The sequence below is a fragment of the Archocentrus centrarchus genome, chromosome 8 (assembly GCF_007364275.1).
Source record: "Archocentrus centrarchus isolate MPI-CPG fArcCen1 chromosome 8, fArcCen1, whole genome shotgun sequence".
NCBI lineage: Eukaryota > Metazoa > Chordata > Actinopteri > Cichliformes > Cichlidae > Archocentrus > Archocentrus centrarchus.
Window position 1 is genome coordinate 18878684 of NC_044353.1, and position 11310 is coordinate 18889993.

At 39.6% G+C, this 11310-nt stretch overlaps 1 pseudogene; it reads right to left on the reverse strand.

The window, feature by feature from the left end:
- Window positions 1-13: 13 nt before the first annotated feature.
- On the reverse strand, window positions 14-10301 carry LOC115785163 (sterile alpha motif domain-containing protein 9-like; annotated as a pseudogene).
- Between the last annotated feature and the right edge of the window lie 1009 nt (window positions 10302-11310).

Below are 11310 nucleotides of genomic sequence, written 5' to 3' on the forward strand. Positions count from 1 at the left end.
TAATCACATTTGAAAACAAGCCAGTTGGATCTGGTAGTGTTTCAAATTCCACCTGAGTCAAAGGCCGTGGAAGCTCAACCTCTGGCACTGTCACCCCATCATGATGGCGACCATATGGACTCTCCCAGTCAATACCATATTGGAGGTCAACCTACACAATATTTTTGAAAGCATGATGTAAATTACATCCAAATTACACGCACTTTTGTGTGTTTGGACAAAAAAAAATAATTTCACTTTCTAGAGTGGCATTAATAAAACCAACCTGTGCGGGGTCGTGACCTTCACGTTGGTTTTGAGACCACAACAGTAGCGGTGATTGGTTCCCTTCTGTGCGTAGTTTGTGGTTGTTCCAGCCGTCCTTGAAAAACTGCAGATGTCTGTTGAGCTGAGGTAGAAAGGCCCAGTGTAATGCATACAAGTGCACCTCATTGTCTGTGTGAAGTAGGCCCTCAGTCTCCAGGTAGCAGAAAGTAGTGTAAAACAGATCCAACACTCCCCCAAATACATCTCTCCACAACCTTTCAATCCTGGATAGAAAAGAAAAGGTATTAGTGTGGAAAAGGTGCAGAACTAGGTTGTCATCAGGCACTTATATATAGACCTACAACTCATAAAATAATAATGATTAGAATTTGTTAAGCAATGAGTGGAAATATAAGTAAAAAATGTTTTGATTTGATCAGTATAAATAGTAGGACATTAAGTGAAGTTGAGTTGTATACAACATTTCAGCAACAAGGAAGCTGAAGTGCTTTACACCAATAAAACATAATCCAGTAACCAAGTATGAAATAGGAATAAACCTTAAAATTTTTTAAATGTACTCTTATAAAATAACCTACATCAAATTTGTTGATAAATGTTCCAGTTACTGTTAATCAAAGGCAACTCTAGACAGGTGGATTTATAGCCTTTATTGAAAAAATGTGTCAGCTGTTTTGTATTTTTCCTGAAGTTTGTTCCAGGTTAGAGGAGCATAAAAAACTGAATGCTGCTTCTCCATGTTTTGTTCTGGTTCTGGGGATGCAGACTAGACTACAACCAGAAGACCTGAGTGGTCTGGAAGGTTGACACAATGACAACATGTCTTTAATGTATTTTTGTTGCTAAGGTTTTGTGTGATTTATAATCTAACAGAAGTATTTTAAAGTCTATTCTGTGAGCTGCAGGGAGCCAGTGGAAGGACTTTAGAACTGGGGTGATATGCTCCTGCGATATCTTCCTGGTAGAGTAAAGTAAATCGAACTGTATTTACAATGTACCAACTTTTATGGAAATAGTCTGGATAAAAAAAACATGGAGAGCACACAAAGACTTTAAGGTAAATACCTCTGGTTATGTGTGCTTCTTCCAGTTAGGTGAGAGTTTCTGTTTGGGCCTCTGGTTGAGACCATGAAGTGTGCCACTTGTACATTCTCTCCTCCTTTGTCAGAACGAACACGTGATGGCACTCCATATGTATTCACAGCTTCAAGAAAGCTGTTAAGCACTGTTGTGGCACGATTGTTGGTGGCAGCAGTCAGGTAAACAATGAGGCGACTAAAGCCATCAATGCCCCCGTGAACAACAATTCGCCATCTGTACAGACAACAAAAAAAGTTTTGATTAGCACTGGTACAGTAACATAGTTTAACAGTCTTACTGTGGAGAGGTAGGACTGTATGTTGCTATGGGAGCATTTGCTGGAGCACCTAATCCACACAGACACTCTGATCAGAGGACGAACACAGGAGGACAGCTACTGTGACTTTAATGCTGAAGCACACTACACATTCTTTACAGTTTGTCCAATACGGCACAATCTGTTTCAAACACAGACAGGTATCAATGTAACTGAAAAATAACTGCCACCAATGGCTCAATATATATATTCCTAAACACCCCTTAGCTGCCAAACAAGATGCCTGATATAAAACACTAAGTTCAGCATTAAACAAAAACAAACACTAATACTAGATAATTTGTAACACTCGTGTTTGCTGAATTTAGGCCTGGCATCCAAAGCAAATACAAATCATAACTTCAGTGCTCTTATTCTGCAGTGTCCATCACTTATTAAGAGGGTAAATATGGACATGCCAAACCACAGGGTTGTTTCCTAAAGAGTCCATTTTTCTCTAGAGAAAACAATGTTATCTGACTTTAATCTCATTGAGTTTGTTGGTGTCCTTGTTAAGTCTGTTTCTTAAGGCAACTAATTTGTCTAGTATTAATCATTAGAGTTCCTGATTTTCTGTTCTATAAAAATGGAAACGCTATAACTAATACTTTAGAAGACTGCATGTAATTTTAATGTCAATTTGCTTCCTCTTTTGTTTAAAGCATTACATTAATCTCTGACCATGACCGCTCAAAGCATTTTTATGAAACCATTTTTATGAACATACATGAATACAATGTATTATTATAAATTATTTTAAATGCTTCATACAAACAATACGTTTGACGCTTCAGAAGCAGAGTGACTTCGTTTTCTTGACCAAAATAGTTTTATGTGAGATGGTTGCTATAGCACAGGGAAATTTTTTACACTTGATTTATGATGATTTAACTCGTTACCCCTCTGACACTAATCCATCACTCCAGAATTTCTCTAGTCTATTTATTTTAATACAGAAGTTATTTCTCTTTGTCCAGGAAGTATCTTAAGTATTGTTCTTGTTTGATCAAACAAGTAAGTCTGACCTTATAAGTTTATGGTTTCCATCTATGTGCCACAAACTGTTTGGAGCTGGAACAGAGTATCTTCTACGCTGAACAGTTTGAAGCTGGAATGTGCGCATCAAAATTCCCTGCTGGTCCACACGGCGCATTGCTTCTTGCACTCGTCTTCCTTGAAAAATGAATGAGACCATAATTAAAACATGTTTGATTTGGAGGTGATGAACAGAATCAAAAAGAAAATTTAACCCATCAACTGTTATCTGAAAACATGTACATGCAAGTCAATGGGTCCATGAGGACACTGGTGTCTTCAGGACAGTTAAGAGGACATTAGATTATTACCATGTGATTGCTATAAATTTGAAAAAAAATTTTTCCTTTCAATCGTGTTTTTTTGTGTGTGTGTGTGTCCTTGTTACTTTGCATAGAAGTGATAAACAATGAGCTATCTGTCATACAGCACATTATGTCTACAACTGCAATAGGTGCTTATCAGCGCCATCATAAGCACATCTGTTATAGACTTACTTTGGATGTGAATACCTCGAGCATTCAAGTAGCCCAACATCATCTTGTATCCTGTATTGGGATGATAACTTAGAATGTCTCGCACAACTCCATCCAACTCATCATCTCCGATGTTGCTGAATAAATCCGATACTCTACGAGAAAAAAATAATACACAATGTCTAGTCAGTAGAAAACAATTGACTATGTGTTTCTTTAGCAAACACATAGGTTTTGACCATTCATATGTCATTAAATATACAGCTAATGCTAAATACTTTTGACAGCTCCAAAATACAGTCACACTATTTGCTGAAAGTGAGGTTCACCACAGTGATTGAAAATTGACCAGACCGGATTTCTGACACTAATGTATTACACATTTTAAGAGAATTAGTACCATAAGAGCTATGTGGAAGTGCCGTGTAATGGTGGATATTAACACACATTAACACAACTATTTTTTCACAAGGATGTTGCAGGCAACAGGGCCCCTGAAGGTGAATCCCAGGTAGAAGGTGATGTTTTCATTACTATGAGGCACTGAAGGTACATAAAGAGGCAGGATATTGAATTTCTTTTTCTTAGGACCTTCAAGGTACACCACACGATCTTCAGTCCACCCAGAAACACGTTTCAGCATTGTGGCAATCTCTGGGATCTTCCATGCCTCACCACTAAACCACTTCATGCGTTTCTCAGAGACTGAGAACCACTTGGTGACTCTTTCAAACTCTTTCTTATGGACAAACTTGTCCAACCCATTTGCACTGCCCAGAAAAAAATGGGTGTAGATCCTTCTCTTCCGCTGAGGAATGTCTTTCATCTTGGTCCAGTAGCCTTTTTCCAGGTGTTCAAGAGCTGATTGCACAATTTCGTATTTGGTTTCTTTCTCATGCTCTGCGTCATCATCCTCTGGCCAGAACAGCAAGGTAAGCAAGAACAGCGCACTTGGCAAACATTTCCTTTTATCAGATGGGAACTGGCAACAAAGTGCTTGTAGAGCTCTCAGAGGAGCCACTTTTTGATTTTGTGGTGACAGGCAGTTCAGAGAAATGTGGGCTACTATGTAATTGACAATGTCCTTTTGACTGAATTTGGCATTTAATGGATTGTTGGGGTAGAGAGAGAGCATGTGCTCTAGAAGTTTTACTGCATCACTCTGATCTTGGAGAAAGAGCTTGGACAGAATTGATGTTATGTTGCCACCACCAAGATGATAGATGATCATGCGTTTTTGGAAAGGAGTGAGATTGGCTGGGACTGATTTCCCATGTTGTAGGATTGCAGTACAATACGCTTCACTGAAGTACTTTCCATATTCAGAGGACTTTTTTGCCAGCCATGTCAGTGGATGGCTTATCTTCTCCTCAGGGCTTTCAGATGTCTCTTCTTCATCTGCACCAATGTCTGTCTGGAAGTAACTCAGGTCCTCTGAAATCCTTTCCAAAGCATCTTGCATTGTCTTGTGAAGTTTTTTCAAACGGTCATGAAATGGTTCCCAAGCATCTTCAACTTCCTCTGGAATGTAATCTGTTAACAGGTACTTCATACATTCTGAATGGCCATTGGATCTGTTTGCAAATACGTGCAGTGAAGAGATCAGTTTGAGCAGGCTGCACCCGACCTCAACTTCACCAAAAAACCCTGAACTGTTGACATTTTCCATCTCAGCATCTGTTGCTCTCTCACATTCTTGAAAACACTCGAGGGCTTTCAGGGCGGTTTCCACAGCATCTGCTGTATTTTGGGGTGTCTTTGGTATGTTTTCAACTGCTTTACATTTTGCTTGGAACCATTTCCTATAAACCTGCCCCTTTGTGTCAAGTATGTAGGAGTTGTTGGGCAGTTGTTTAGCTGCTGTCTCTGCCCAGTGTTTGGCCTCTTCAAACTTTTCATAAGTATAATGAAGACGAGCAAGTTGTTGTGCAAAGAATGGATCTTTATGGAAACGCTGGAATGCTTCTGTGAGCAATTCATTTGCTTTGTCTGGGCTTTTCTCATTTCCACACACATGTTCAATGAAAGGAGAGAAAAGGCTGTCATATTTGTCTCCTTTGCTTATTCTGGAGCGCCGAATGAAAAGATGTCTCAAAAATGTGTGATACTCATCCCTGCCAAATCTATGCTCAAAGAGCACATCCTCACGGAGCAAATCCATTGCCAAACTGCTTTGGGTCTGTTGGGGTCCCAGAAGTTGTTGAAGAATTTCTTTTGCAACAAGTGGGTGGATGATTCTGATTGATTCAATATGCGTCTTGTCATCTCGAAGGTGCAAGAAGACTAGTTTAGCCTGATCACTGAGGGATCTCTCAAACTCGTTTTGGCGAAACCTCTCCAAGTGAATCCTTAAGGCAAGCAGAGCTTCACAGTGGGACTGAGAGATGAAAGAGTTTTGAACATATGTGTTCAGCAATGCCACATAGTGAATGAGTCGAGTGACAACAGAGCGATGGTCAATGTCTTGGAGCAGATGTTTCACAAACTGATGAACATAATCCTCACTGAATCCTTCGCTCATCAGAAGAAATGTCAGAATGAATTTAGGCTCATATTGTTCCTCGAGTGCCTGTCGTTTTCCAGCAAGCTTTCTCTTCTCCTGATCAGACAGTTTATGGGTGACAGACACATTCTGTAAGGGAGGCTCCTTACATTTTTTCTCTGGATCATGGGAACGTCTGCAGCTCAGCAAAATGAAACATAGAGTGCCACACTGGATTTGCTTGACATTAACTGCAACCTGTAGTTCATTTCTGAGATCATCCATATATTCTTTGTCTGTGTCTTCAATGAGGAGCAGCACTGGAAAACACCTCTGTGCATCCTTTTCTTCATATTCTCTTAGGTCAACTGCATGTTGTGCAACAACAGCAACTGAGTATGAAGTCTTCACAACTGCACACCTTAGACTCTTTCTGTTGTTCCACAGCACTTGTCTTGCCACAGTGCTTCCGCCACTTCCCGGGTGATGGTAGATGTTTATGATATTCACCGGAGTTTGGTCTGCATTGCATTTCAAAGCACTGTTGAGAAGTCTGGAAGCATCATGATAAGCATCTCTTTCAATGACCTCCCCAACATATTTGTTCTCAGCAAGCCAGAAATTCAACCAAGTCACTCTACCACCGCGGTAGAACTGCTTTTCAATGTTTTCTTTCTCCTCATTGATGAAGTCTTTGCTTGTTTCATCACAATGATTGACTGTCAGAATCTCCAGTGAGTACATCTCTTCCTCTACAAGTGTTTCCAGAAGACACGTCCTTTTCACAAAGACTGGCAAATGTTTGATGGCACACACTTTCACGTGTTGTATATGTTGCAGAGTTGCATTAATGTGACTCATTTTCATCCCAACAACACTGGAATTGTTTACAGCTTCTTTCCCACATGAACCCTCTGCAAAGCTTTGCCACTTCTGGAAGTTTTCCTCTGATTCACAGATGCAGATGATGTCTTCATGACCTTCCATGTCTGTGAAAAACTCATAGAAGGTATGCAAGAGTGGTTTCTCAACTGGTGATGGTAATAGAAATATAACCTGGAATGTGCCTTTTGGCAAGATCTGCTTACAGATCAAAGACACAGACTCTCGCAGGAAAGTCATTTTTGTCTTGATCCACGTAATTTCCTCACAGGGAGTTTCATTTCCTTTGAAGTCAGTGAGCAAAAGACTTAAATTCGTGGCATGGTGAAATCAGATTGAAAGCACCTGATTCAGGCTGCAGGATTCTGTGTTTTACGTATAAGAAATCAATCCCTTCTTGATCGAATGGTCGTGGTTTGCAGTCTTCCTTTGAGGTCAACACAGGTTGTTCCTGAGCAGTTTGTCTCCCCTCAAACACATCCTGGTCTTTCTCTGCAGTTTGTGCTGGAGTACCTTCACTTGCTGCTGGAAGACACTGAACTGCTTTTTTGGTAGTTTTTTTCTTCTCTTGACATTTTTGCTGGGAGTTGATAAGCTCATCTCTTTTCTGAATAATCAAAAAAGCAGGCCCTGACTTCATGCAGATTTTTGTTTTTAAAAAGTCCTCATTCAGTGCAAGTAGGATTTGTCCATCTACTTCTGCTTCATGGAGTTTTTCTATGTACTGCTCCTTCACTCCAATCGATCTTAGCCAGGTGCTTACTTGAGATTCAGTCCACCCAGAAACACTGGGTGACTGCTGAGGTATGTCAGCTGTGAGAGGACAAAAAAAACAACAACAAAAAAAAAAAAAACAAGATCTGATTATGCATTAAAAACATAAACACATACAAGACATTTGTAAGAATCAACTCAAATTACATTTAAAGAGAAAAGCTGATAATGTATTGATTTACTTCTTAGTTTAAACTTCCTCACTTATTAAAAAGAAAAAATTTCTTTAAAAAAAAAAAAAAAAGAGATGACATCGCTGTTCTGCATAATTGTGTTTTATGTATGTAGCTAGAGAGGCCAGATAGGTTTTACAGCCTCCTCCCAAGTAAATGGATATGGATGCTTCTTACCCCACATATTAACAGCTGAGGTAAACAGTGGACTGACAGCCTACCCACACAGCCAAAGACTCCAGGGCCGATCCGGTCCAGTCACTTTGCGATCTGGGTACGTGTACTACTGATGAATGGCCGCCACAGTTACTCTGGTTTTTTTTTAATTCCTGATTTACTGCTAAGTGTTAATATTATTCAAATACAGTAAAAATCACCCAAGTCGGATTCAAATGGCCCATGGATTTTTATCTGACTTGTAAAAATCCGTCTTATGTGTAAGTCGGATAAAATCTGATTCTTCAAAATTATTCAAAATACCAGACAGTTTGGGGTCAAATATCGAATTTCATGGCAATGGCTTTTGCTTCATCTCTGGATTTGCTTCTGCAAATTTTATAATCTGATATTTTTGCTTGTAAGTGCAAGTTTGTAGATTATGCTTGACTCCTGCGCTTGCCATGATTGTCTCCGGTAAAATTAACTGATTCACCCAATGCAGCCAATCCAGACATCATGTGACTGTATAGACACTCAAGCGATCTCCACGCCTTGTTAGTGTGTGTAGTTGTGCAGGAACGAGCCGATGGATGGAGTTTGAGTATATACTGGAATTGGGTGTGGCAGGAGCGGAATAGGGCAGGGGTATTCAAATAAAATTTAAAGAGGTCTAGTCAGACAAAATGTCATGAGGCCAAGGTCCAGAACTCCAACTATTTAATGTCATCTTGATAGAGAATGGAATAATATATATATAGTTTTGGATTTTACATTACAGTTTAGTTTTAGTTAGTTTTCAGAGTGGTTTTGCTCATTTTTTAGTTTTGGTTTAATGCTTAGTTTTAGTTTAGTTTTTGTTAGTTTTAGTATTAGTTTTAGTTTTTCATACTTTGTCAGGTGCAAGAGTGACTATTGTGTAATAAAAACTTGACAAATGAAAGGCTTGAAAGAAGCTGTAAACAATTCCAGTGTTGTTGGGATGAAAATGAGTCACATTAATGCAACTCTGCAACATATACAACCCGTGAAAGTGTGTGCCATCAAACATTTGCCAGTCTTTGTGAAAGGGATGTGTCTTCTGGAAACACTTGTAGAGGAAGAGATGTACTCACTGGAGATTCTGACAGTCAACAACCAACTGTTCACAAAATAGCAGCATTACCTGCTCAACGTGTGTAATATTAAGGACACACACGAACAACAGGAAGAAACAAAGAAAAACATGAACTCCAAAACTCAATAAACTTCATCGTCAGTGCAGTACATGTGGTGTATAACATCAGAACACAGCGAATGTTGGACAAAAAACAAACTGAACTCTTTGACGGAATCAAAGCTCAAATCCAGCTGCATCCTGATGTTATCACCACCTGAACCTGCTCAGAGAGCTAGCTTGGTTAGATGCTCGCTAATTAGACTTGAAGGGTCTTTGCGGCCTCTGTACACAACCTACGGAAGTGGCCGACCTCATGTTCGCATTTATGCTTGTGTAGCTGGATTATGTGTGTTAATTACCTTGCGGTCGTGTGCTCGTGTTTATGCGGTGCCAGCTGGGACTTTTTTTGGTCCTCGCTCCGTTTTTTGGCTGCAAACATATTTGTCCCTGTTTTTTCACGTTCTTCATTCCCTCACGTCCATTCCGATAGTTTCAGCAGTCTCCCTCCAGGAATTTGCTGACAACTGAGTCCTTATATTGATGCTTTGATTATTATTCCTGATGGTTATTCTCTGACTGATAAATTCAAACACTGCGACGAAAAGTAGCCGGAAACGCACAAGGACTGAACAGGTTAATCACAACATTGCGGGCTGCGTGGACCCAACGAATAGTCTCATTTCTCCAGTGGTGCAACTTTGTAACATTTTGTTACAAAGTTTACCGGCTGGCAGGAACCAGCTTGGTGGCATCACGTGGTATGGCTAAACTCGCATGCAATTGGTCAGTGGGTTTCCTTGGGCGCTTCACCATTACGCAAGGACTATAAAAGCTGCGCCGGTAAACCAGAAAGTGCTCAACAAGATTTTAAGTGAGCATTTCTGTTTTGGTATTAGGTTCGGGTCCGCATGAGACATCATTTCGGTCCGGATCCAGACTGAGGTCCGCCTATTAGTGACCTCTGTAATAGGGCTTTAGCGCTAAACTCATCTGACTTATACAATCACATTTAATTGGAAATGCATTACAATGGGACCAGATTTTTCATCGGAGGTAGGCAAAAATCTGACTTGTAATTATTGTAGGTCTTTACCTTACAATATAAAGCACCTTAAGGCGACTGTTTGTTGTGATTTGGCGCTATATAAATAAAATTGAATTATCTGATTTAGCTGATGATTTTTATTCAAATTAATTAGTTAGGAACAATCTGGACCTGCAGAAGCCATCTGAGTAGAGCAAAAATCCGATTTGTGTGACTTCAACTTGTCTGCTGTATGTTACAATATAGTGTGTACAATGTTTTTTGTTTTGTTTTATACAGTAGAACCACACAAGCTGTCCTGTCCATTATGGGGTACATTCTAAATGTGATGTTTGTGACCTCTGTTGGTTGTCAAACATATTTGTGCTACAGCAGCCACCATAGCTACTTAATAGAAAAGAGATCTCATAGATGCAGATTTCACTCACCCATGATTTCCTTTCTTCTTCTGTCACATTATCAGCAATGGGTTTTACTTATCACTTTTCATCTGCAAAAAAAGAAAACAAAGGAAACCATCACTTTAAGTCCATTATTATTGTGTTGGGCCATGTTGTCTAATTTTATTGTGAAACTGGATTACTACTGTATAGTAAAATTAGACTAACTCCAGCTGTGTGAGTAGTTGCATGTTAACCTTCATCCAACCAACATATTTCACATACTTGGACTGCTAACTGGGATCCCTGAGGTCCCCATGAATAATTTACTATAAGAAGCAATCATAAGAGCAAAATAATTACAAAACACATTTCTTCTAAAAGCATTATATTTTATTTATTGAAATAAAAACCCAACCAGGCATCCCAGAGACATCAATTTTTACCCAGTAGACATCCTGGTCAGATTTTCGAACCACCTCATCTGGCTCAATGAAGCAGAGTACCAGCTCTACTCTGCTCCTCGCTCTCTCTAAGCTAATTGCCACCGTTTTTATCTGCGGTCTTATTCTTTTGGTCACTACCCACAACTCATGATCATAGGTGAGGGTAGGGATGTAGATGGGCCTGTAAATCAACAGCTTTGCTTTTTCACGCTCTCACTTCACCACAACAACCCAGTGCAGCCTCAGGGCCAGGCCAAGAGGTAACGCATGGACACTTTGATGTATTTTGGTCTAGCACCCTCATGCTATCAAATGTAGAATAAAATAACAGCTGGTATTGTATAAAGGCCACCTTAGAGGGGGAAAAAAATGGGGGAGGTTAATAATGTTTAGGGGGCAAAATTTTACAAAAGCAGAGGGACAAGAAATTAATGTATAAATTTCCCATGTTTTTCAAACACTGATAATATACAGTTCCAAAGTTTAAAAGGGTAAATTTTTGTCTCTTTTCTCCTTCAAATTCTCTTTTCAAATTGCAGCAATGCCTCCTGAGTGCAATCGTGTAGTGTCACTCAGTATTTACTTTCTTTAGCACTTTTTTTTTTTTTGACTCTCATGGTAACAGAGGGACAAACTTTT